Genomic DNA, 15,559 nt, shown 5'->3' with positions numbered 1-15,559 from the left:
TCTCGGCAATCCGCTGATGTTTAACAATGCTTTGGAACTCTTGCATTTTTCTCGGAATTCTGCTGAAGTTTAAAAATGCTTTGGAACTCTTCCATTGTTTTCATAATTCCACTGATGTTTAATAATGCTTTTGTAACTCTTCCATTGTTCTCTGAATTCCGCTAATGTTTAACAATTATTTTGGAACTCTTCCATTGTTCTCAGAATTCCGCTGATGTTTAAAAATGCTTTGGAACTCCTCCATTGTACTCAGGAATTCCGCTGAAGTTTAAAAAAGCTTTGGAACTCTTCCATTGTTCTCGGAATTCCGCTTATGCTTAATAATGCTTTTGGAACTCTTCCATTGTTTTCGTAATTCCGCTGATGTTTATCAATACTTTGGAACTCTTCAATTGTTCTCAGAATTCTGCTGAAGTTTAAAAATGTTTTGGAGCTCTTCAATTGTTCTCGGAATTCTGCTGAAGTTTAAAAATGCTTTGGAACTCTTCCATTGTTCTCGGAATTCCTCTGATGTTTATCAATCCTTTGGATCTCTTAGATTGTTTACCAAATTCTGCTGAAGTTTAAATATGTTTTGGAACTCTTCCATTGTTCTCGAAATTCCGCTGAAGTTCATCAATGCTTTGGAACTCTTCCATTGTTCTCGGAATTTTGCTGAAGTGTAAAAATGCTTTAGAACTCTTCCATTGTTCTCAGAATTCCGCTAATGTTTAACAATGCATTGCAACTCTTCCACTGTTCTCAGAATTCCGATGATGTTTAACAATGCTTTGGAACTCTTCCATTTTTCTCGGAAATCCTCTGATGTTTAACAATGCTTTGGAACTCTTCCATTGTTCTCGGAATTCCAATGAAGGTAAAAAATGCTTAGGAACTCTTCCATTATTCTCGGATTTCTGTTGAAGTATAAAAATGCTTTGGAACTCTTCCGTTGTTCTGGGAATTCTGATGAAGTTTAAAAATGCTTTGGAAATCTTCCATTGTTCTCGGAAATCCGCTGATGTTTAACAATGCTTTGGAACTCTTCCATTGTTGTCGGAATTGTGCTGTAGTTTAAAAATGCTTTGTAACTCTTCCATTGTTCCCATAAATCAACTGATGTTTAATTATGCTTTTGGAACTCTTCCATTGTTCTCTGAATTCCGCTAATGTTTAACAATTATTTTGGAACTCTTTCATTGATCTCAGAATTCTGCTGAAGTTGAAAAATGCTTTAGAACTCTACCATTGTTCTCAGAATTCTGCTGATGTTTAAAAATGCTGTGGAACTCTTCCATTGTACTCAGGAATTCCGCTGAAGTTTAAAAGAGCTTTGGAACTCTTCCATTGTTCTCGGAATTCTGCTGGTGTTAGCAATGCTTTTGGAACTCTTTCATTGTTCTCAGAATTCCGCTGAATTTGAAAAATGCTTTGGAACTCTTCCTTTGTTCTCGGAATTCTGCTGAAGTGTAAAAATGCTTTAGAGCTCTTCCATTGTTCTCAGAATTCAGCTAATGTTTAACAATGCATTGCAACTCTTCCACTGTTCTCAGAATTCCGATGATGTTTAACAATGCTTTGGAACTCTTCCATTGTTCTTGGAATTCCGCTGATGTTTAACAATACTTTTGGAACTCTTCCATTGTTTTTGTAATTCCGCTGATGTTTAACAATGCTTTGAAACTCTTCCATTGTTCTCAGAATTCTGCTGAAGTTTAAAAATGCTTTGGAACTCTTTCATTTTTCTCGCAATTCCGCTGAAGTTTAAAAAAGCTTTGGAACTCTTCAATTGTTCTCGGAATTCCGCTAATTTTTAACAATGCTTTTGGAATTCTTCCATTGTTCTCAGAATTCCGCTGATGTTTAAAAATGCTTTGGAACTCTTCCATTGCACTCGGAATTCCGCTGAAGTTTAAAAAAGCTTTTTAACTCTTTCATTGTTCGCGGAATTCCAATGAAGCTTAAAAATGCTTTGGAACTCTTCCATTATTCTCGGATTTCTGTTGAAGTTTAAAAATGCTTTGGAACTCTTCCGTTGTTCTGGGACTTCTGATGAAGTTTAAAAATGCTTTGGAACTCTTCCATTGTTCTCGCAATTCCGCTGAAGTTAAAAAAAGCTTTGGAACTCTTCCATTGTTCTCGGAATTCTGCTGATGTTTAACAATGCTTTTGTAACTCTTCCATTGTTTTCTGAATTTCGCTGATGTTTAATAATGCTTTGGAACTCTTCAATTGTTCTCAGAATTCTGATGAAGTTTAAAAATGCTTTGGAACTCTTCCATTGTTCTCGGAATTCTGCTGAAGTTTAAAAATGCTTTGGAACTCTTCCATTGTTCTCGGAATTCCGCTGATGTTTAACAATCCTTTGGATCTCTTCGATTGTTCACCAAATTCTGCTGAAGTTTAAATATGCTTTGTAACTCTTCCATTGTGCTCGAAATTCCGCTGAAGTTCAACAATGCTTTGGAACTCTTCCATTGTTCTCGGAATTCTGCTGAAGTGTAAAAATGCTATAGAACGCTTCCATTGTTCTCAGAATTCCGCTAATGTTTAACAATGCATTGCAACTCTTCCACTGTTCTCAGAATTCCGATGATGTATAACAATGCTTTGGAACTCTTCCATTTTTCTCGGAAATCCTCTGATGTTTAACAATGCTTTGGAACTCTTCCATTGTTCTCGGAATTCCAATGAAGCTAAAAAATGCTTTGGAACTCTTCGATTATTCTCGGATTTCTGTTGAAGTTTAAAAATACTTTGGAACTCTTCCGTTGTTCTGGGAATTCTGATTAAGTTTAAAAATGCTTTGGAACTCTTCCATTGTTCTCAGAATTCCGCTAATGTTTAACTATGCATTGCAACTCTTCCACTGTTCTCAGAATTCCGATGATGTTTAACAATGCTTTGGAACTCTTCCATTGTTCTCGGAATTCTGCTGTAGTTTAAAAATGCTTTGGAACTCTTCCATTGTTCTCAGAATTCCTCTGAAGTTGAAAAATGCTTTGGAACTCTTCCATTGTTCTCAGAATTCCGCTGATGTTTAAAAATGCTTTGGAACTCTTCCATTGTACTCAGGAATTCCGATAAAGTTTAAAAAAGCTTTGGAACTCTTCCATTGTTCTCGGAATTCTGCTGATGTTAGCAATGCTTTTGGAACTCTTTCATGGTTCTCAGAATTCCGCTGAATTTGAAAAATGCTTTGGAACTCTTCCATTGTTCTCGGAATTCCGCTGATGTTTAATAATGCTTTTGGAACTCTTCCATTGTTTTCATAATTCCGCTGATGTTTAACAATACTTTGGAACTCTTCAATTGTTCTCAGAATCCTGCTGAAGTTTAAAAATGCTTTGGAGCTCTTCAATTGTTCTCGGAATTCTGCTGAAGTTTAAAAATGCTTTGGAACTCTTCCATTGTTCTCGGAATTCATCTGATGTTTAACAATCCTTTGGATCTCTTAGATTGTTCACCAAATTCTGCTGAAGTTTAAATATGCTTTGGAACTCTTCCATTGTTCTCGGAATTCTGCTGAAGTGTAAAAATGCTTTAGAACTCTTCCATTGTTCTCAGAATTCCGCTAATGTTTAACAATGCATTGCAACTCTTCAACTGTTCTCAGAATTCCGATGATGTTTAACAATATTTTGGAACTCTTCCATTTTTCTCGGAAATCCTCTGATGTTTAACAATGCTTTTGGAACTCTTCCATTGTTTTCGTAATTCCACTGATGTTTAACAATGCTTTGGAACTCTTCCATTGTTCTCAGAATTCTGCTGAAGTTTAAAAATGCTTTGGAACTATTCCATTATTCTTGCAATTCCGCTGAAGTTTAAAAAAGCTTTGGAACTCTTCAATTGTTCTCGGAATTCCGCTAATTTTTAACAATGATTTAGGAATTCTTCCATTGTTCTCAGAATTCAGCTGATGTTTAACAATGCTTTTGTAACTCTTCCATTGTTCTCGCAATTCCAATGAAGGTTAAAAATGCTTTGGAACTCTTTAATTATTCTCGCAATTCTGTTGAAGTTTAAAAATGCTTTGGAACTCTTCCGTTGCTCTGGGCATTCTGATGAAGTTTAAAAATGCTTTGGAACTCTTCCATTGTTTTCGGAATTTCGCTGATGTTTAACAATGCTTTGGAACTCTTCCATTGTTCTCAGAATTCTGCTGAAGTTTAAAAATGCTTTGAAACTCTTCCATTGTTCTCGGAATTCTGCTGAAGTTTAAAAATGCTTTGGAACTCTTCCATTGTTCTTGGAATTCCGCTGATGTTTAACAATCCTTTGGTTCTCATAGATTGTTCACCAAATTCTGCTGAAGTTTAAAGATGCTTTGGAAATCTTCCATTGTTCTCGGAATTCTGCTGACGTTTAAAAATGCTTTAGAACTCTTCCTTTGTTCTCAGAATTCCGCTAATGTTTAACAATGCTTTGCAACTCTTCCATTGTTCTCAGAATTCCGATGATGTTTAACAATGCTTTGGAACTCTTCCATTTTTCTCGGAAATCCGCTGATGTTTAGCAATGCTTTGGATCAATTCCATTGTTCTTGGAATTCCGCTGATATTTAACAATGCTTTGGAACTCTTCCATTGTTTTCGTAATTCCGCTGATGTTTAACAATACTTTGGAACTCTTCAATTGTTCTCAGAATTCTGCTGAAGTTTAAAAAAGCTTTGGAACTCTTCCATTGTTCTCGGAATTCTGCTGAAGTTTAAAAATGCTTTGGAACTCTTCCATTGTTCTCAGAATTCCGCTAATGTTTAACTATGCATTGCAACTCTTCCACTGTTCTCAGAATTCCGATGATGTTTAACAATGCTTTGGAACTCTTCCATTTTTCTCGGAAATCCTCTGATGTTTAACAATTCTTTTGGAACTCTTCCATTGTTTTCGTAATTCCGCTGATGTTTAACAATGCTTTGGAACTCTTCCATTGTTCTCAGAATTCTGCTGAAGTTTAAAAATGCTTTGGAACTCTTCCATTATTCTTGCAATTCCTCTGAAGTTTAAAAAAGCTTTGGAACTCTTCAATTGTTCTCGGAATTCCGCTAATTTTTAACAATGATTTAGGAATTCTTCCATTGTTCTCAGAATTCAGCTGATGTTTAACAATGCTTTTGTAACTCTTCCATTGTTCTCTGAATTCCAATGAAGGTTAAAAATGCTTTGGAACTCTTCCATTTTTCTCGGAAATCCGCTGATGTTTAGCAATGCTTTGGATCTATTCCATTGTTCTCGGAATTCCGCTGATATTTAACAATGCTTTTGGAACTCTTCCATTGTTTTCGTAATTCCGCTGATGTTTAACAATACTTTGGAACTCTTCAATTGTTCTCAGAATTCTGCTGAAGTTTAAAAAAGCTTTGGAACTCTTCCATTGTTCTCGGAATTCTGCTGAAGTTTAAAAATGCTATGGAACTCTTCCATTGTTCTCGAAATTCCGCTGAAGTTCATCAATGCTTTGGAACTCTTACATTGTCCTCGGAATTCTGCTGAAGTGTAAAAATGCTTTAGAACTCTTCCTTTGTTCTCAGAATTCCGCTAATGTTTAACAATGCTTTGCAACTCTTCCATTGTTCTCAGAATTCCGATGATGTTTAACAATGCTTTGGAACTCTTCCATTTTTCTCGGAAATCCGCTGATGTTTAGCAATGCTTTGGATCAATTCCATTGTTCTTGGAATTCCGCTGATATTTAACAATGCTTTGGAACTCTTCCATTGTTTTCGTAATTCCGCTGATGTTTAACAATACTTTGGAACTCTTCAATTGTTCTCAGAATTCTGCTGAAGTTTAAAAAAGCTTTGGAACTCTTCCATTGTTCTTGGAATTCTGCTGAAGTTTAAAAATGCTTTGGAACTCTTCCATTGTTCTCAGAATTCCGCTAATGTTTAACTATGCATTGCAACTCTTCCACTGTTCTCAGAATTCCGATGATGTTTAACAATGCTTTGGAACTCTTCCATTTTTCTCGGAAATCCTCTGATGTTTATCAATGCTTTTGGAACTCTTCCATTGTTTTCGTAATTCCGCTGATGTTTAACAATGCTTTGGAACTCTTCCATTGTTCTCAGAATTCTGCTGAAGTTTAAAAATGCTTTGGAACTCTTCCATTATTCTTGCAATTCCTCTGAAGTTTAAAAAAGCTTTGGAACTCTTCAATTGTTCTCGGAATTCTGCTAATTTTTAACAATGATTTAGGAATTCTTCCATTGTTCTCAGAATTCAGCTGATGTTTAACAATGCTTTTGTAACTCTTCCATTGTTCTCTGAATTCCAATGAAGGTTAAAAATGCTTTGGAACTCTTCCATTTTTCTCGGAAATCCGCTGATGTTTAGCAATGCTTTGGATCTATTCCATTGTTCTCGGAATTCCGCTGATATTTAACAATGCTTTTGGAACTCTTCCATTGTTTTCGTAATTCCGCTGATGTTTAACAATGCTTTGGAACTCTTCCAATGTTCTCAGATTTCTGCTGAAGTTTAAAAATGCTTTGGAACTCTTCCATTATTCTTGCTATTCCGCTGAAGTTTAAAAAAGCATTGGAACTCTTCAATTGTTCTCGGAATTCCGCTAATTTTTAACAATGCTTTTGGAATTCTTCCATTGTTCTCAGAATTCAGCTGATGTTTAACAATGCTTTTGTTACTCTTCCATTGTTCTCGGAATTCCAATGAAGTTTAAAAATGCTTTGGAACTCTTCAATTATTCTCGCAATTCTGTTGAAGTTTAAAAATGCTTTGGAACTCTTCCGTTGTTCTGGGCATTCTGATGAAGTTTAAAAATGCTTTGGAACTCTTGCATTGTTCTCGGAAATCCTCTCATGTTTACCAATGCTTTGGAACACTTCCATTGTTCACGGAATTCGGCTGAAGTTTAAAAATGCTTTGGAACTCATCCATTGTTCTCGGAATTCCGCTGTAGTTTAAAAAAGCTTTGGAACTCTTCAATTGTTTTTATAACTCCGCTAATGTTTAACAATGTTTTGGAATTCTTCCATTGGTCTCTGAATTCCGCTGATGTTTAACAATGCTTTTGTAAATCTTCCATTGTTCTCGGCAATTCCAATGAAGCTTAAAAATGCTTTGGAACTCTTCCATTATTCTCGGATTTCTGTTGAAGTTTAAAAATGCTTTGGAACTCTTCAGTAGAGATGAGCGGTGTTCGACTAGAACTGTTCGCCAATCTCAAATTCGAGCTGTTTTGGGCGGTGTTCGAGTTGTTCGACGAACCCGAACGATTTGCAAAAAATTCGGCTGTTCGAGGTTATGTTCGATAACTGTTCGTACACCAAAAGCGTGTCCTGCATGGATTGTCTGCCACTCACTGTAATGCCACAGCCATGGTGGTTGTGGCATTACAGTGATTGCCCAAATCGATGGGAACAGTGCCAACAGTGAAACATGAAAAGCCGGCAATTCAGCAGCGGCATACACCTGTACCCGACAATTTAGAACCGAAAGAATAGAGCTTCACACATAGATTAGATAGATATAAACATGTCAGCCACATATATACGAAGTACAGTGAAAGTGCTGCTTACTGTACTTGTCATTTAGCGTAAAGGATTTATCAAAAAAAAATAATAGTGTTTTCATGCACTGTCTCTTTAAAAAAGCCGGCCGGCAATTCAGCAGCGGTACCCGACAATTTAGAACAGAAAGATAGAGCATCACACATAGATTAGATAGATAGAAACATGTCAGCCACATATATATGAAGTACAGTGATAGTGTTGGTTACTGTACTTGTCATTTAGTATTAAAATAAAGGATTTATTATTAAAAAAATTGGCGTGGGGTTCCCCTTAATTTTAGGCTCTAGCGGAGGTTAAGCAGACGGCTGGGGCAGATGTTTGAAGCCTGGGAAGGGGGTAATACCCACGGAGCTTCCCAGGCTACTAATATCAGCCCCCAGCTGAATACCTAGCCTTTACTAGCTATTAAAATGGGGGACCCCCCAAAAAAAATGACGTGGGGTCCCCCCTAATTTAATAGCTAGCAAAGGCTAGGCAGACAGCTGGGGGCTGATATTAATAGCCCAGGAAGGGAGCCATGAATATTGGCCCCCTCCCAGGCTAGAAACACCAGCCGTCAGCCGCCCCAGAAATGGCGCATTCATAGGATGCGCCAATTCTGGCACTTAGCCTCGCTCTTCCACGCTGCCCTGGTGCGGTGGCAGGGGGTAATAGGGTTGGGGTTGATGTCAGCTTATAATGCCAGCTGACATCAAGCCCAGGTAAGTAATGGAGAGGCGTCTATAAGACACCCCCATTACTAACCCCATAGTCAAAGTTAAAAAAAACACAAACACCCAGAATAAAGTCCTTTAATTGAAATAAAGACACAGTCCTTTATTGTTCTAAATTAAACCATACTTACCGTCACGCCCATTCCAGCTGAAGCCAACGATCTCCTGCAATAAAAGAAAAATAATAAAGCAACCTCATCCTTACCTTTCCATGGTTCCCACGACAGCTTCAGCTCTGCTACATCGAGATGACAGGCTGGACCGCAGCAGAACGCTGCCATCCAGCCTCCCATCCCGCAGACACTGAGAAGCGCAGGCTTGCTTGCGCTGCTCAGCGTCTCTCTGTGACGACATACAGATGAGCCGAGTTCATGTCCAATGAACTCGGCTCACCTCATGCACGTCACTGACAGCGTGGGAAAATTCTCAAGCTGAAGCGCTGAGTGCAGGAGAATTTTCCCACGCTGTCAGTGACGTGCATAAGGTGAGCTCATGTCCAATGAACTCAGCTCACCTCCTGCACGTCACTGACAGCGTGGGAGAATTCTCCTGCACTCAGCGCTTCAGTGTGAGAATTCTCCCACGCTGAAGCGCTGAGTGCAGGAGAATTTTCCCACGCTGTCAGTGACGTGCATGAGGTGAGCCGAGTTCATTGGACATTAACTCGGCTCATCTGGATGCCCTCACAGAGAGACACTGTGGAGCGCAAGCAAGCCTGCGCTTCTCAGTGTCTGCGGGATGACAGACTGGATGGCAGCGTTCTGCTGCGGTCCAGCCTGTCATCTCGATGTAGCAGAGCTGAAGCTGTCATGGGAACCATGGAAAGGTAAGGATGATGTTGCTTTATTATTTTTCTTTTATTTCAGGAGATCGTTGGCTTCTGCTGGAATGGGCGTGATGGTAAGTATGGTTTAATTTAGAACAATAAAGAATTGTGTGTTTATTTCAATTAAAGGACTTTTTTCTGGGTGTTGTGTTTTTTTTAAATACTTTACTAGAAATTCATGGTGGTCATGTCTAATATTGGCGTGACCCCATGAATTTCGGGCTTAGGGCCAGCTGATAATGCCAAGCTGGCCCTAACCCCTTTATTACCCAGTGAGCCACCGCATCAGGGCCCTGGATGAGTTGGGTACAGCGCCAGAAGATGGCGCTTCTATGAACGCGCCATTTTCCGGGGTGGCTGCGGACTGCAATTTGCAGCGGGGGTGGCCCAGAAAGCTTGGGCCTCCCTGCGCTGCGGATTCCAGCCCCCAGCTGCCTAGTTGTACCTGGCTGGACACAAAAACAGGGCGAAGCCCCACGTCAATTTTCTTTAAATTATTTCATGAAATAATTAAGAAAAAAAGGGCTTCCCTATATTGTTGTGTCCGGCCAGGTACAAATAGGCAGCTGGTGGTTGGGGGCAGCCCGTTCCTGCCTGCTGTACCTGGCTGGACACAAATATAGTGCGAAGCCCCACGTCAATTTTTTTTAAATTATTTCATGAATTTCCTGAAATAATTTAAAAAAATTTAAGTGGGGCTTCGCACTATATTTGTGTCCAGCCAGGTACAGCAGGCAGGAACGGGCTGCCCCCATCCACCAGCTGCCTATTTGTACCTGGCCGGACACAACAATATAGGGAAGCCCTTTTTTTCTTAATTATTTCATGAATTTCATGAAATAATTAAAAAAAATTGAAGTGGGGCTTCGCACAATATTTGTGTCCAGCCAGGTACAGCAGGCAGGAACGGGCTGCCCCCAACCACCAGCTGCCTATTTGTACCTGGCCGGACACAACAATATAGGGAAGGCCTTTTTTTCTTAATTATTTCATGAATTTCATGAAATAATTAAAAAAAAAGTACGTGGGGCTTCGCCATATTTTTGTGTCCAGCCAGGTACAACTAGGCAGCTGGGGGCTGGAATCTGCAGCGCAGGGAGGCCCAAGCTTTCTGGGCCCCCCCCCGCTACAAATTGCAGTCCGCAGCCACCCCGGAAAATGGCGCGTTCATAGAAGCGCCATCTTCTGGCGCTGTACCCAACTCATCCAGGGCCCTGGTGCGGTGGCTCACTGGGTAATAAAGGGGTTAGGGCCAGCTTGGTATTATCAGCTGGCCCCAAGCCCAAAATTCATGGGGTCACGCCAGTATTAGACATGACCGCCATGTATTTCTAGTAAAGTATTTAAAAAAAACACAACACCCAGAATAAAGTCCTTTAATTGAAATAAAGACACAATTCTTTATTGTTCTAAATTAAACCATACTTACCATCACACCCATTCCAGCTGAAGCCAACGATCTCCTGCAATAAAAGAAAAATAATAAACCAACCTCATCCTTACCTTTCCATGGTTCCCACGACAGCTTCAGCTCTGCTACATCGAGATGACTGGCTGGACCGCAGCAGAACGCTGCCATCCAGTCTGTCATCCCGCAGACACTGAGAAGCGCAGGCATGCTTGCGCTCCTCACTGTCTCGCTGTGACGGCATCCAGATGAGCCGAGGTCATGTCCAATGAACTCGGCTCACCTCATGCACGTCACTGACAGCGTGGGAAAATTCTCACACTGAAGTGCTGAGTGCAGGAGAATTCTCCCACGCTGTCAGTGATGTGCATGAGGTGAGCTCATGTCCAATGAACTCAGCTCACCTCCTGCACGTCACTGACAGCGTGGGAAAATTCTCCTGCAATCAGCGCTTCAGCGTGAGAATTTTCCCACGCTGTCAGTGACGTAAATGAGATGAGCCGAGTTCATTGGACATGAACTCGGCTCATCTGGATGTCGTCACAGAGAGACGCTGAGCAGCGCAAGCAAGCCTGCGCTTCTCAGTGTCTGCGGGATGACAGGCTGGATGGCAGCGTTCTGCTGCGGTCCAGCCTGTCATCTCGATGTAGCAGAGCTGAAGCTGTCGTGGGAACCATGGAAAGGTAAGGATGAGGTTGCTTTATTATTTTTCTTTTATTGCAGGAGATCGTTGGCTTCAGCTGGAATGGGCGTGACGGTAAGTATGGTTTAATTTAGAACAATAAAGGACTGTGTCTTTATTTCAATTAAAGGACTTTATTCTGGGTGTTTGTGTTTTTTTTAACTTTGACTATGGGGTTAGTAATGGGGGTGTCTTATAGACGCCTCTCCATTACTAACCTGGGCTTGATGTCAGCTGGCATTATAAGCTGACATCAACCCCAACCCTATTACCCCCTGCCACCGCACCAGGGCAGCGTGGAAGAGCGAGGCTAAGTGCCAGAATTGGCGCATCCTATGAATGCGCCATTTCTGGGGCGGCTGACGGCTGGTGTTTCTAGCCTGGGAGGGGGCCAATATTCATGGCTCCCTTCCTGGGCTATTAATATCAGCCCCCAGCTGTCTGCCTAGCCTTTGCTAGCTATTAAATTAGGGGGGACCCCACGTCATTTTTTTTGGGGGGTCCCCCATTTTAATAGCTAGTAAAGGCTAGGTATTCAGCTGGGGGCTGATATTAGTAGCCTGGGAAGCTCCGTGGGTATTACCCCCTTCCCATGCTTCAAACATCTGCCCCAGCCGTCTGCTTAACCTCCGCTAGAGCCTAAAATTAAGGGGAACCCCACGCCAATTTTTTTAATAATAAATCCTTTATTTTAATACTAAATGACAAGTACAGTAACCAACACTATCACTGTACTTCATATATATGTGACTGACATGTTTCTATCTATCTAATCTATGTGTGATGCTCTATCTTTCTGTTCTAAATTGTCGGGTACCGCTGCTGAATTGCCGGCCGGCTTTTTTAAAGAGACAGTGCATGAAAACACTATTATTTTTTTAAATAAATCCTTTACACTAAATGACAAGTACAGTAAGCAACACTATCACTGTACTTATTATATATGTGACTGACATGTTTCTATCTATCTAATCTATGTGTGAAGCTCTATTCTTTCTGTTCTAAATTGTCGGGTACAGATGCTGAATTGCCGGCCGGCTTTTTTAAAGAGACGGTGCATGAAAACACTAATATTTTTTTTAATAAATCCTTTACACTAAATGACAAGTGCAGTAACCAACACTGTCACTGTGCTTCTTATATGTGTGACTGACATGTTTCTATCTATCTAATCTATGTGTGATGCTCTATTCCTTCTTGTCTAAATTGTCGGGTACCGGTGTATGCCGCTGCTGAATTTGCCGGCCGGCTTTTTTAAATAGAGTGTCTTCTGAGCAGTTTGTCAGCTTTTGGACACCTTTGCAGGTGTTTTCTATGTGTTTCTATGTGTTTTTGTTTGCCTGCCATTGGTTTTAACGGTGTTCGACGGTGTTCTAAGGTGTTCGACGAACAGTTCGACGAACAGTTCCTCGAACATCCCGGTGTTCGACGAACCGAACCGAACCCGAACACTACGGGGGTGGCTCAACACAACTCTTCAGTTGTTCTGGGAATTCTGATGAAGTTTTAAAATGCTTTGGAACTCATTCATTGTTCTGGTAATTCTGCTGATGTTTAACAATGCTTTGGAACTCTTCCATTGTTCTTGGAATTCCGCTGTAGATTAAAAAAGCTTTGGAACTCTTCCAATGTTCTCGGAATTCTGCTGAAGTTTAAAAATGCTTTGGAACTCTTTCATTGTTCTGGGAATTCTACTGAAGTTTAAAAATGCTTTGGAACTCTTCTATTGTTCTGGGAATTCTGCTGAAGTTTAAAAATGCTTTGGTACTCTTTCATTTTTCTCCGAATTCCGCTGATGTTTAACAATGCTTTGGTACTCTTCCATTGTTCAAGGAATTCCGCTGAAGTTTAACAATGCTTTGGAACTCTTCCATTGTTCTCGGAATTCTGCTGAAGTCTAAAAATGCTTTAGAACTTTTCCATTGTTCTCAGAATTCCGCTAATGTTTAACAATGCATTGCAACTCTTCCACTGTTCTCAGAATTCCGATGATGTTTAACAATGCTTTGGAACTCTTCCATTGTTCTTGGAATTCCGCTGATGTTTAACAATGCTTTTGGAACTCTTCCATTGTTTTCGTAATTCCGCTGATGTTTAACAATGCTTTGAAACTCTTCCATTGTTCTCACAATTCTGCTGAAGTTTAAAAATGCTTTGGAACTCTTCCATTATTCTCGCAATTCCGCTGAAGTTTAAAAAAGCTTTGGAACTCTTCCATTGTTCTCGGAATTCTGCTGATGTTTAACAATGCTTTTGGTACTCTTCCATTGTTTTCTGAATTTCGCTGATGTTTAACAATACTTTGGAACTCTTCCATTGTTCTTGGAATTCCGCTGATGTTTAACAATCCTTTGGGTCTCATAGATTGTTCACCAAATTCTGCTGAAGTTTAAAGATTCTTTGGAACTCTTTCATTGTTGTCGGAATTCCGCTGAAGTTTAACAATCCTTTGGAACTTTTCCATTGTTCTCGGAATTCTGCTGACGTTTAAAAATGCTTTAGAACTCTTCCTTTGTTCTCAGAATTCCGCTAATGTTTAACAATGCTTTGCAACTCTTCCATTGTTCTCAGAATTCCGATGATGTTTAACAATGCTTTGGAACTCTTCCATTTTTCTCGGAAATCCGCTGATGTTTAGCAATGCTTTGCTGCTCTTCCATTGTTCAAGGAATTCTGCTGAAGTTTAACACTGCTTTGGAACTCTTAGATTGTTCTCGAAATTCCACGGAAGTTTAACAATGCTTTGGAACTCTTCCATTGTTCTCGGAATTCTGCTGAAGTGTAAAAATGCTTTAGAACTCTTCCATTGTTCTCAGAATTCCGCTGTTTAACAATGCATTGCAACTCTTCCACTGTTCTCAGAATTCCGATGATGTTTAACAATGCTTTGGAACTCTTCCATTTTTCTTGGAAATCCGCTGATGTTTAGCAATGCTTTGGAACTCTTCCATTGTTCTTGGAATTCCGCTGATGTTTAACAATGCTTTTGGAACTCTTCCATTGTTTTCGTAATTCTGCTGATGTTTAACAATGCTTTGAAACTCTTCCATTGTTCTCAGAATTCTGCTGAAGTTTAAAAATGCTTTGGAACTCTTCCATTATTCTCGCAATTCAGCTGAAGTTTAAAAAAGCTTTGGAACTCTTCCATTGTTCTCGGAAATCCGCTAATTTTTAACAATGCTTTTGGAATTCTTCCATTGTTCTCAGAATTCAGCTGATGTTTAACAATGCTTTTGGAACTCTTCCATTGTTGTCAGAATTCCGCGGATGTTTAAAAATGCTTTGGAACTCTTCTATTGAACTCGAAATTCCGCTGAAGTTTAAAAAAGCTTTTTAACTCTTCCATCGTTCGCGGAATTCCAGTAAAGCTTAAAAATGCTTTGGAACTCTTCCATTATTCTCGGATTTCTGTTGAAGTTTAAAAATGCTTTGGAACTCTTCCGTTGTTCTGGAAATTCTGATGAAGTTTAAAAATGCTTTGGAACTCTTCCATTGTACTTGCAATTCCGCTGCAGTTTTAAAAAGCTTTGGAACTCTTCCATTGTTCTCGGAATTCTGCTGATGTTTAACAATGCTTTTGGAACTCTTCCATTGTTTTCTGAATTTCGCTGATGTTTAACAATGCTTTGGAACTCTTCAATTGTTCTCAGAATTCTGCTGAAGTTTAAAAATGCTTTGGAACTCTTCCATTGTTCTCGGAATTCTGCTGAAGTTTAAAAATGCTTTGGAACTCTTCCATTGTTCTCGGAATTCCGCTGATGTTTAACAATCCTTTGGATGTCTTAGATTGTTCACCAAATTCTGCTGAAGTTTAAATATGCTTTGGAACTCTTCCATTTTTCTCGGAAATCCTCTGATGTTTAACAATGCTTTTGAAAATCTTCCATTGTTATCGTAATTCCGCTGATGTTTAACAATGCTTTGGAACTCGTCCATTGTTCTCAGAATTCTGCTGAAGTTTAAAAATGCTTTGGAACTCTTCCATTATTCTTGCTATTCCGCTGAAGTTTAAAAAAGCATTGGAACTCTTCAATTGTTCTCGGAATTCCGCTAATTTTTAACAATGCTTTTGGAATTCTTCCATTGTTCTCAGAATTCAGCTGATGTTTAACAATGCTTTTGTTACTCTTCCATTGTTCTCGGAATTCCAATGAAGTTTAAATATGCTTTGGAACTCTTCAATTATTCTCGCAATTCTGTTGAAGTTTAAAAATGCTTTGGAACTCTTCCGTTGTTCTGGGCATTCTGATGAAGTTTAAAAATGCTTTGGAACTCTTGCATTGTTCTCGGAAATCCTCTCATGTTTACCAATGCTTTGGAACACTTCCATTGTTCACGGAATTCGGCTGAAGTTTAAAAATGCTTTGGAACTCATCCATTGTTCTCGGAATTCCGCTGTAGTTTAAAAAAGCT

Source organism: Phyllobates terribilis, unplaced genomic scaffold (genome assembly GCF_046119375.1).
Source record: "Phyllobates terribilis strain yellow unplaced genomic scaffold, ASM4611937v1 Scaffold_1__5_contigs__length_1240528914, whole genome shotgun sequence".
Lineage (NCBI taxonomy): Eukaryota > Metazoa > Chordata > Amphibia > Anura > Dendrobatidae > Phyllobates > Phyllobates terribilis.
This window is presented reverse-complemented; position numbering follows the sequence as displayed.